Here is a 12,706-nt window from a genome sequence, read left to right on the forward strand (position 1 = left end):
GTTTTGCAAGTTTAAAAGGTTTATTTGATAAATTAAAATATATATATCACACTTTATAATAAATTAATAATTGAATATCACACTTAATCTGATATGGTAAATATTAACAACGGAGAATCTGGCACTAGCACACTTCTTTATAATGACTAATGAGTTGACCTGAAATGGATAAGGTAGCACACTGGTAAATAGGAACAAAAGTATAATGTGGTAGAGGATGCTTTATGTAGCTCAGGTGGATGCAATATTCAATGAATGCAGTACAGAAAATACGCAATATGATTCAACCAGACAATGTAATCACTTTTCTCGGGCTATTCCCTCCCCCCCTCTTTATGCAATGCAAGGAAATGGAAGGAAAACACACAGTCCTCAGAAATGCAATCAACTGTAATTCAGTTCAATCCCAGCAAGCTTACAGAAAACAGATAGGAGTTTTGAAAACACAGGCAATGCTTGGATATGTGCTGGCAATGAATGAGAAATATGCTAAATTTGCTTTTAATTCCCTTATAGAGGTTCAGGGTGAGTGGTATCTAGTTAATATTAGTCCAGGCTCACACTAGCAATGATGCAGGGATAGTTAGCAGGTTAAACGAATTTCTGGCCAATGGAAAGCAAACAGCAGCAGTTTTTACATGTGAAGAAATTGCAAATCGCGGTAAAATTCGCGGATGCGCCGAGCGCTATTACAAAGGAACCGCAAGGACTATCTCTACCGTTTTGGGGTCCTAGAAAAGCCTGGGATCTCAGCTTCCAAATGAAAGTTATTGCAAGTCTCTAGCCCAAACGGTTGCGGAGATATGAGTAATTTAGTAAAGGTCGTTTTTGGTTTTGTAAATTTTAAACGCACACTTTTTCAAAATGACAAGTGACAAATTTTTGCAGCTAGAATGACAGGTGACAGCTAGGAGGCAGTTCTACTTAGGTTAAATAGATTGAATTAGATGAATTTAAACTAAGAGATGTGTTCTGAGTTTTGCTAAGTACTCACAAGAGATTTTGAACAGGAAAGCGACTTGGTCACGGACTTCAGTCTGGTCAGGTCTTTCCGGGTTCTGCTCACAGCGCCTGGCCTCTGGAACTGCTCACAGGGGTCTGGTCTCTGCTAGGCACCGGTTCTTTGGGTCTCTCTGCTCTGGATAGATTGAAGTCTCTAGTTTGGCTTTTTGGAGTTTGATGGAGGTAAGTATGGATTTTTCCGGCAGAGCTTTCAGCGGCAGATGAAAAATGAATCTCTCTATGTGTCCTGACTCTCTGCTTTTATCTGTTTCTTGAGAATGGGTGTGTGTGTTGCATCACTAGACTTGCCCCTCTCAATCGTCATTGGTCAGCTTTCATTCGTCCCCTTGATTGGGGGAATGAAATGAAGTGTCATCATGATGAGGTCTGTTTATGATACAGAGAACCCACCCCTGTCAACTTTACACACAATCTATATCTGACCTAAAAACATATTTGCACAGGTACACATTTGTTTAAAATTACATATACATGGTGTGGCTGAATTTAGCCATGTCTATGTCCAAATCTGCTCATTCTCGGAGCTTGCATTCAAAGAGTGTACATAATTGACTTTTTAACTGCTTTTCCAATTTCCGACATGGACCCAACTTTACATACATGTGTGCAGGGGGTAGGGACATTAACTGATGAAGTTTCAGATTTTTAACATGCACACATTTAGAGTAATATCCACTTTTCCGCTAAAACCCCCCTGAACATACCACCGGTTCCTACCACGTCTTAAACTGTGGGCAGAAAAATCACAAGAATTATGGTATCATTTATAAAATTTTCACATGTCCGCTCTATGAATTATCCCCCTTTTTATAAAACCATATCCTTGCTGCAGGGGTGTGTCTTTTCAGGTCACATGGTACAGAAACCAGTCTTTCCAGTTTCTGCCAAGCCAGCTTGCTTCTCACAGGCAGTGCTCCTCCCAGCTTCTCCAGGAGGAAGCCACTTTTTACGACGTCTGTAATAAAAAACCTTTGCCTGAGTGGAGAGGGCTTTGTTCACTCTCTGGCAGAGCACAGGAAATTCAATTATCAGATAGATGGCATATCCTTAGCCTGGGCAGCAAAAGGAAGGTTGGCCTGGGAACACAGTGGTGACTCAAGTTTCACTGCTGATGGGTAGTTGCTAGGCAAAATCAAGTTCCTTAAGCCAGACCTTCAGCTAACTTTTTGTTGCTTTTAAAATAACTTGTAATTTTACACATGCAGCTAGAATGCTGATTCTAAGCGCAAAACTATGACATTTCAACAGTTACAAAGGCATGTGACACCAAACATAGGTCACTCATTTAATTTAACATTTTCGATTTTGGTGGTTTTAAATCCAGTTGTAGTTAGGCTTAAGCTGCTGACTCCATAGCATTTTTGTTATAAGCATTGTTTTTGGGCTCTTCATTTCCCAGATTTTGTAGGCACACAAAACTCCATTCTGCCAAATGTCTGCTGGTGTTCAGTGAATATTTTGCACATGTTGCACTGTTAGAAATAGGCATTTTGACTTGCCTTCAGAAGAACACACAGAGTGGTTTTAAAACGCCGGCTTTTGGATAGTGGTGAGTACTGGTACTGCACTCATTTTTGGGATTTAAGAAATGAATTCCCCACACTTCTAGGTTGCATTTGGCAATCAGCATTGCCATTCCCAATGGTTTCAGACTACTGTGCGGGTAGTCCAATGGTGGTTTTAAAGCGCTTTGAAGCTAACCGGCGCTACTGTTTTTCCTTTGGCAACCCATTTCCCTCATGGCAACCCGGCCTTTCATTCTCGCACTGGTGGGTGGCAAGTGAGGCAACCATTTTGGTGGGCGCACAAACTGCGCATCTTTCCTGGATTTCGGCGCACATGTGGGTTTTCCGCCATCTTGAATTTCCTAAGCCCACAGCACCAAATGTTGTAGCAGGGTAGCTTAAACGTGGGTCAGGACACCCTACAAGCCCCCCCACGTGACTGCACTTTGAGTTTGGGTCGATGGGGAGTCGCGTGCCCAAGGGTTTTGACCCACGCACCGGTCTGTCCGCATAATCTTCTTCCTCTTCTGTAGATGGCACAGTTCAGCATCTTCTTCTCCATCCGGTCAGATCGATCAGTTCTCCTCGCCGGTCCTGATGGGAAGATTGGGCGGTACCCCGGGCCCGTTGTGTCTTTGCTCCCGGTCTCCGGATCGTCCTTCTTGGTCATCCTTCATGGTTTCATCTCTCCTAGGATGATAAAGGAAGAGCGGCAATATCTACTCATAGACGTTTTTCCACCACTGTTGAGGTAGTGGGGCAGCATATGCATTTTATCATAACGAAACATTACATTCTTATTTTGAGAAAAAAAAAACAGTATAACTAAGAGACAGTTTCATGCAAATCACAATATTTTAGAGACTAGATGTGGTATGTTTTATGGTTGGAACTGAATTAGTCTGATACAGTACCCACTAGGATTCCAGAGGATTCCTCCAGTTGTTGCAGAGTGTGCCTGGGATGGCAACATTTCAACTGGTTTATGTGGACCCACTTGTCTTCCCCCTCTGCCGAACCGCCTTTGGGGATGCGGATCTTGTAGGCCACAGGGGAGATCTTATCGACGATCTCAAAGGGTCCCTTCCATGTAGGCAAAAATTTGCGCTGCTTGGCCTGGTTCCTTTGGAAGTTGTATAGATAGACCCGGTCTCCCACCTGATATTCCTTCCTGGAAGTTTTCAGGTCATAATGGGTCTTCATGCTATCAGCTGATCTTTCTAGATTCCGCTGAGCATAAGCAAAAGCATGTTGGAGGTGTTTCCTTAAATTCTCTACATACTCATGAGTAGTGGAGGCATTTATCAGTGTCTGCTCTTGGGTCCTATAGAGCAAATGCTGAGGAAGCACCATCTTGCGCCCAGTCATCAACTCAAATGGTGACATTTTGGTTGCAGATGAAGGGGTAGATCTGATAGCCATTAGGACCAGAGGTAATCGGATATCCCAACTTGGCCCAGAATCTGCCACAAACTTCTTTAATATGCTCACAATTGTCCGGTTATATCTCTCTACTGCCCCAGAAGAAGCTGGTCTATAAGCAATATGCAGCTTTCTCTTGACCCCCAGTATCTCCCACATCTTTGTCATTACTTCACTGGTGAAGTGGCTACCTCTGTCTGACTCAATCCTTTGAGGTAGACCAAAACGGGAAAAGATGTGGTTAATCATCAAGGCCGCTGCAGTTTCTGCCTTGCAATTTGGGGCTGGGAGACATTCCACCCACTTGGTAAACAAGCATGTCACGGTCAACATGTACTTATTCCCCCTAGCCGAGCGAATCACAGGGCCTACAAAGTCGATTTGTAAATCTGACCATGGCAGTGTCATTCCCCTCTTTTGTAAAGGTGCCCGGTGTGTGAGGGATGTCGGCTGAAATTGTGCACACACAAGACAACCCTTCAAATATTGGTTGAGGTCCTGGCCCATGTGTGGCCAGTATGCAACCTCTCTTAAGATTTCCAATGTTGTGTGAAACCCCCTATGACCGGCGGTGGCCGCATCATGGGCGTGACTTAACATCAGGCTTCGGAATGAGGTAGGAACCACCCACTGATCGTGGCCAGCTTTGGATTTCCTTACCAGCAAACCGTCTTGGATTCGGAACATTTTTGGACATTTCATCAACACTCTTAGGTCCTCTTTCCCAATGTAATCGGTATCCGTCAGGGGAAAGTTCTCAGGGTCCTCAAGGTGCTGGTAAAATTTACCAATAATTGGATCCCCCTTCTGAGCGGTAATCAAATCAGCATCAGGGGTCTCCTTACTCCATTGTGCAATTGAAAGGTCGTTGTGAGCATTGGTCTGGGACCTAGTGATAGCAGTGACCTGGATTTCCCCCAATAGGGACTCAATCTCAATTAGATCCCCTTGGATGGCCCCGGTTTTGGCCAGCTGATCAGCTAAGTCGTTTCCAGTTTTGTCTGGTCCCTCTACTTTGGAATGACCCTTAATCTTCTTCCAATAGATGGTCATCCCATTCGATGTGACCAGATCATCAATGTTTTGGATCAACTTCCCATGTTTCAAGGGTTTGTTGTTAGCACATACCATGCCTCTGGTCTTCCAATTAACCAGGTGCTCCACGAACCCGTTCCGTACATAATCCGAATCTGTGATTATGACCAGTTCGTGGAGTTGATGCTGGACAGCAGTGAGGATGGCCTGATGCACAGCCATCAATTCTGCCACCTGACTACTTCGGGGACCAATTTTGTATCCAGCGGAGGGTTCTGGGGACTCATTCACCCATGCATTCCCTACGCCGGCCACCAGTTCTTTCTCCCCGTTGTTGTCAACATGGTAAGAGCATCCATCCACATAGACAGTGGGCATTCCCTCACACTTGTCCTCTTCAAAGACTTTGTGGGGGGAATTAAGGTATGCCTCCATGTTGTCCTTGATTTTTAGACTTTCGTCCTCGAGACAGTTTTCTCTGGCACAATCATGCAAGTCAGCCAGACCTTGCGCGAGGGGACTCTTCTTGTTTTGGCCATATCTGACCTCCACAGGAAGCCTTGCATTGACAGAATCCAGGAAGTAATTCGGGAATTACTCACATTTCCGGCCCGGATTCTGTCACTTTGGAGATATTGCAGAGGCTGGTGTGGAGTCTCCACTATGATGTGTTCCCCCTGGATAAACGGGCGGTAATTCTTCAATGCCCACACCGTTGCCAGGAGTGCCTTCTCACAATCGTTGAATTTTTCCTCCACAGAGGATAAAGTTTTGCTCGCATAGGAGATTACTTTATTGACCTTGTCATGCTTTTGATATAATACTGCCGTCAAGCACGTATTAGAGAACCCCGTCTCCAGGAAGAACTCCTTGTTTCTGACAGGGTAAGCTAGGCAAGGCGCTTGTGAGAGGCTTCTTTTGAGTTGTTTTACTGCCTCGGCTTGTTCTGGACCCCATTCCCACTTGACCCCCCCCTTCAGGAGATGAATCAGGGGTCTGGTGATCTCTGCGTAGCCCTCAATGAACTTTCTGCTGTAATTAGTCAGTCCAAGGAGGCTCCTTAGTTCCCGCAGAGTTGTGGGGTCTTTCAGTTTCTGAAGTGCTTCCACTTTCTTTTCCTGGGGACAGAGACCCTGAGGAGTAATCTCATGCCCCAAGAAATTAACACGGGTTCTACACCACTGTGCTTTCTGAAAGGAAAGTTTTGCTCCGGCGGCCCTCAACTGTGTCAGAACATAACGGATCTCTGCTATGTGTTCCTCCACAGATGAACTTTTGATGAGGACATCATCTACATAAGCCAGGTTACCCCTCGTACCCAGGTCGGGCATGGCCTTATGTAGGAAAATATTGAACTCATTACCGGAGTTAAGGTATCCGAAGGGAGTCCGGGTCCATGTGTACTGCTGGCCCCCAAAGGTAAAAGCCAGCTTGTATTGGTCCTCCCTACTGACAGGCACGGTCCAGTATCCATTGGTCAGGTCTATTGCAGTGAATACCTGTGACCCCTGAATCTGGGCCAGCCCTTGGTCAATGTAGGGAAGAGGCCATCGGGAAGTGTGGACCCGTTTGTTGAGCTCCCTGAGGTCGGCGCAGAGTCTCCACTGGCCGTTTGGCTTCAATATTCCCAGCACCGGATTATTGAAGGTGCTGTGGACTGGACGGATTATTCCCCGGGACTCAAGGTTCTTAATTATTTCAGTAAGGGACTCCATTGATGCGAGAGGCAAGCGATATTGCTTCACAAACACAGGAGTCATGCCAGGGTCCGTGGGGATCGTTGTGGTGTGGATGTCGGTGCGACCACAGTCATATGAGTCTACCGCAAAGAGATCTTGGAAATCCAAGAAAACTTGTTTCAACTTTTGCTTTTGTTCCAGAGTCACACAGGCATCAGCTAGGTTGACTCTCTCTTCCACCATCTGCCTGAAGCCTGGAAAGACTTCTGGTTTGGCTATCTCCGCGGCCTCCTCCAGCTGGGTGGAGAAGTCCCTGGTCAGAGTGCTGATTTGGACCGGAGGCTTCAGGTGGGAAAGGCAGCCCTCATGGACCTGGAAAATCACCTCATCCCTCCTGAAGTCACAGGTCACATCTTCCTTACCATAGGGGCAGGAAGTGTACACCAGGAAGTTCCCCCCATGCCGGGTAAAAATCCTGTCTGGTGTTGCGTTGTCATCACTGTCACTGTCAAAACAGTCCTTGGGGATGGGTCCTAACAGTTCATTTACAAGATCAATGGAGAAATGTCGGTCATCAACCGCCATTCCAATAATGGTGCCTGCGGCTAGAGTAATACTCTTTAAGTCGCTGTTATCCACCTCTATTAGAATGGGGTCATGTTCTATGTTGACTAATGGAGTCGGGTTTACCCCCAACCCTTGCTGTTGGAGAGAAGCATTTAGATGTATGTAAGCATCAGGGTTTTTCAACTCTTGTCCCCTTTTAACTTTCACTTCCAGGGAGAATTGTCGGGTCCTTTCTGGGATGGTGACTTCCTCTTTAACCTGAATTTCAACTGCATAAGGTAGCAATTGAGCTGACCTAAATGCTTTTTCTGGATCATCAAAGCCCATGGGATTATCCGCTAATCGGGACCAAGCTTTGAAGTTTATTAGGTCCAAACTAATGGCAAAGCGATTGAGAATGTCACTGCCTAAGTAAAAGGCGGCAGGGACGTCTCGCACGACCCAACAATTATGGACTATGCTCTTGTTGCCAATGGAGATTTTGAGCATACACCTGCTTGGCAGGAGATGTTTGGAATTAGGTACTTCCAGGTCCATTTCCCATTTGTCTATCAGTTTGAAGGTGGGAATGGCTGGTTCTTTTGGGAGTTGGCGAAACATGGCTTCGCTGATGAAGCTCTTACCGTTGTTCACACACACTCGAGCGAGAACAGAGTCCTTCCCATCATTTAACTGAACAGGGATGAACAACTGCTCTCCAATTTGCTGAATATCAGCCAGGCTCTGAGCTGATTTCACATCTTTCTGGACTATAGGAGTGGGAGTTTCAGATTGTGGATTGGTATAGAATTTCAGAGTGTTTCCTTCCAGCGTGGAGTACCACTTTAGACTGGAAGGAAGGTTGATTTTCAGAAATAGAGAGGACCCCCCATCACCAGTCTGTTGTCCTACTGCTATTACTGTCACGTCTGGAATTTGGCTATTCTGGAAGTGAAATTCTACTTGGTCAGATTTTTGTTCAACCATGTGGCATGTGCCGTTTAAACTAACATGGTTGGCACTCTGTTTTAATTTTATTGGTCGGCTAGTCTGGGTCCAGAGGACCTTGTTTACGCAATCTATTAGGGGTGACAACCTTCTCAGGAGGTCATTCCCTAGTAAACAAGGGGTGCCCTCTGGGGTCACAACTATGACCGGGTGTTTCAACTTGTGTCGCCCGATCTTAATGTCCAAGTCTGCCGTCCCCTCGACGGGAATTTCCTTCCCGTCAAAGTTCTGCAGTTGTCCAGGAAGAGAGGTGAGAGGAATTTGGTAATTCTCTCCCCTTCCTGCATTCAGTTCGTCAAAGGCCCTTCTGGACAGAAGGGTAGCTTGAGATCCAGTGTCCACCAGTGCTGAGATTGTACCCTGCCCCTGTACTTGTACCGGGGCATAATATCTTCCCTCCTTCTCCTCAAGGGGGCACAGATAATGTACATTTTTGGACAACTGGTGGGCTAATTTTCTGGTTTTGGACATCGCTAGCGAGGAGATTTGGGCAGAATTCTGTGGAGAGTCTTGGGAATCTGAAAGAAAAAATGTGCAACTGGAGATCAGAGCCATTGTGGGTTCCCCTGGCTCCGGTTCTGGGCTGCCCCCCCCTTTTTGGAGGCAGTCCCCAGGATGGGTTTGAACCGGGGGATTTTCTTGCTGTTGGTTCTGGGATGAGATGGTGGGCGGCGGTAGCTCAGTCTCCACATCTCCCCAGTCTGGATTTGCATCCCTAGGGACCCATTTTTCTTTGGGAGGAGTTCTCCCCTCTCTGAAGGAGAAGATCCTTTTCTCAGGATCCTCTGAGGATCCCTCTCCCTCAAATTGGAAGATCTGTACCTCCTCCTCAAACTGAGTCTGTTTGGGTCTTTTGTTTCTCCTACCCCCCCTCTGCTCCTTAGGAGGCAGACTTTCAGGGGCAAGAGATTTTGTTTCCGGTTCCGGGGTTTCCAGGGGCTGTTTACAAGTGAGGAAGGAAGCTTCCTCCAAGGCTTTACACCCCCCTTCCCTTTGTGCCTCCTCCCTGGGAACCGGTGATTTATCGGGGTGCTGCCCCCGTCATTGTTCTGGAGCACCAGGTCCAGAGTTGGGTGCGTTCTGCGCCGGCATGCTGATCTGAGGGTTCTGCTGTGCCCTCAGTATATGACCCATATCCCGCGCCATGTTTTGAACCTGGCGCTCTAACTGGGAAACCCGCTCAGGCTGATACGGGGCCCTGTTTTCTCCCCTGGGCTGATCCCGGGAAGGGTAGCTGTCCCTCCTCTGGTAGTACCCCTGGTTGGGAAGATTTTGGTACCCCTCCACCCTTGGCCTCCCCTCTCCCGGATTCAGTGGTCTGGGCTCAGGGAATTGAGGAAAGAAGGATGGATGATTTTGGGGTTGGAAGTCGGGTGGATATCTGGGGAAAAAGTTCTGCCCAGGGTTTGGTAAATTTCTGCCCTCCTGTGGGAAGTTTGGAGGGAAGTTCCCTGGGTTAGGTGCTTGGCTGGATCCCCCCCCTTGGGCTGGAGGAGTCCACACATAACCCAGGATGGGTCTGTTACCTTTGTAGCGAGGACTTACATAGTCAGGAGAGCGAGGGACCCCATTTGTGGGGCTGCCTCCCTGGCTCCCTGTCTGTGACTGGCCCGAGGACCTTCTGGGCCTAGCATTATTAGGTGCAGGTAGGTTTTTAGGCCCCCCCATCTCCAAATCCAAAACGGGGGTGACCTTTACCTCTGCCACCTTGGCAGCAGCAGGGGTGCTGTTGGCTTTGGGGTTTTTCTGGGCATTGCTTTTATTTTCTATGGGCTTCTGCACCTCATAGATCCGGGTAGCCTGTTCAATGACCCAGTCTAAAGATCTTTTCTCATGAAAATCCCTCACAAGCTGGGTCATGATATATTTGGGCAAGGCATGGAAAAACGTATTGACGAACTCTCTACTATCTGTGCGCACCCTTCTGGTGGTTTGCGCAAAAGCACGCTTTAACTCCTGCACAAATTCTCGTGGGGCCTGATCCTCCCCACATTGCAAATTGTAGGCCGCCTTGCGAGCCTCTTGAGGATTTCTGTGAACAGAAAAATGTTTCAGGATGGCCGCCTTATATGTGGACCATCTTAAATGATTTTGGTCCTCCAGCCCCGCAAAGAAACTGGAGTATTCCGGGGAGAATGTCCACTTTACATATTGAATACAGCTTTGGCTGTCCTTCAAATGGAAAGTCTCCATCATTTGTTCAAACAACTCTAAGTGCTCCCAAACAGAATACTTAGCGTTCTTATGGTAAGGCGTGATGACGCTCCTGATCGCCTTAATCTGCTTTAAGGGGTCCTTGAGCAAGGCCCTTTTTGCCTTATTGGCCTTTTTGGTTCGGGTAACCCTTGTCCATTCTTCGTCGGACTCAGAGGCACTGCTCCCAGAGGTTCCCGTCTGTTCTTCCAGGTTTTCCCGGATTCTGCGAGCCTGGGAATGGCTGGCAGAATGTGGGGACCTGGTCTCCTGTGTCCTGCGCAGTTCAGAGGAGTCTTCAGATTCCTCCTTGCTGTCAGGATTTGATGGGTACCCCCTCCACTGACCTAACTGGGCAGAGGTTTTCAGGATGCCCTTAATGGGCCTACTCTCCTGGGGTTCCCCACTGAACTGTATTGTACTTGGGTGCCCATACCCGGATGCCCACCCCTCCATTCCTGGATGGTACTGGCCTATGAGCCCCATACTCTTAGCTGGATAGTAATCTGCCATCCCTGTGGCCCTGTGCTCATGTGCGCCAGGGGACACGGGGGTGGTAGAGTCCAGGGACTGGGGAAGATGAAGGCCCCTGGTGTTAGGGCTCCTGCGGTTATGGTCAGGAGTCTCTCTTTCCCAGCGGACCTCATCTCTATCCGCCCCTGCTCCCTGTTGCAATGCAAGAGCCTGCATTTGTGCTTTCAGTTCCTCTGTTAAGGCCTTACTCGACTCTATCAGTTTCTCCTGCATCGCTACCTGTTGCTGGAGCCTATCATTGTGTTGACAGAGGGCCTCATTCTCCCTCTGTGCTTCCTGGTTGGTCCTGGAGAACTGGGCCAGTCTTTGCTGCAGGAGGTTTACCTCCTGAGCTGTGTCCCTATTGGCCTGCTCCTTTCTTGCTAGAGCATCTTCCACCCTTCTGGTGTGCTCTACCAAGTTCTGGTTTTCTTTTTGGAGATCACCCAGCCCCTGGTGGGCCAGGTGATTTTCTTCCATTTTTCTTTTTAAATGGCAGACTTCCTGGCCTAAGGCGTCTCTTTCCTGACTAAGAGCCTGCATTTGTGCCGCCAGGTCGTCCCTTTGCCTTTGGAAGGCACCAGCTTTCTGGCGCTCCTGATCAAACTCTGCCTGGGTATCCAGGTCTTTCAGAATCAGTTTATTGCTCTCCTCCTTCACTCTATCTAGGTGGCCTTGCAGGGTGACTACCTGCTCAGCACATGCCCTATTGAAGTCTAGCTGTTGCTCCAGCTTTTTCTGGCTTTGCAGTAGGGAGTCCAAACCTTCTTGGTGTTCCTTCTGCAAGGCCAGAAATCTGGTATCCTGTTCTGACTTTTCCTTTTGCAGCACATCCATATCCTCCTTTATTTTAGTGATGTACTGTCTGGTCTCATTTTCTGACTCCTGGCTCCTCTGCAGCCTCTGCTCAGAAGAGTCCAGATCAGATTGGGCCTTCTGTAATGCCATCTGTTGCCTATTTGCCAGATTTTGGCTTTCCGCACATCTATCCTGCATGTCTCCAACGTATAGGTACAGGTATGCTGCTATCCTGGCAATCTTATTGTGTTCCTCTTTGGCTTTAGGAGCCATATATAGTTCACTCAGGGCCACATGTAAGGGACCCTGATCTCTATATATATCTGACCCTGTTTCAGTGACCTGTTGTGTGATGGCCTGCAACCAGACTGTTTGGTCCTGGTGAGTCCATTCACCTCTCACAAATAGTTTGTGTAAGAAGTGCTCTCTGGCTATTTTCATATCTACCAAGGTCGTCATTCTAGAGATTGGTCTCTGTCCTAACTTACGGAAGTTAGTATTTTAGTTTTGCAGAACAGAACTTTTCTTGGAGTGTCCCTTTTGAGGAATGCTTCACAGCGTAATGCAGCGTGGTGATCCGACTGGATGTATGTATCCCGTCAGTTAGCACACTGTATTAAGCTGCACAAGTGGTATTCTAACCCAGAATCCCGGATACGAGCCCCCACTTTGTAAGAGGATTCAATTCAGCACTACAGCCAAGTTAACGCCTAGTCTAGAATACTGAATGAAAACCCTTATTGATATATCTTTAGGTCCAGTTCATGCGTCCTGGATGACTACCCTTGTATAACACCCCTCTCTTGGAATCCCCCTGACCCCACTGAGCCAAGAAGTAGTTCTGTTTTGCAAGTTTAAAAGGTTTATTTGATAAATTAAAATATATATATCACACTTTATAATAAATTAATAATTGAATATCACACTTAATCTGATATGGTAAATATTAACAACGGAGAATCTGGCACTAGCACACTTCTTTAT

Source organism: Ambystoma mexicanum, chromosome 5p (assembly GCF_040938575.1).
Source record: "Ambystoma mexicanum isolate Mex_15411 chromosome 5p, UKY_AmexF1_1, whole genome shotgun sequence".
Lineage (NCBI taxonomy): Eukaryota > Metazoa > Chordata > Amphibia > Caudata > Ambystomatidae > Ambystoma > Ambystoma mexicanum.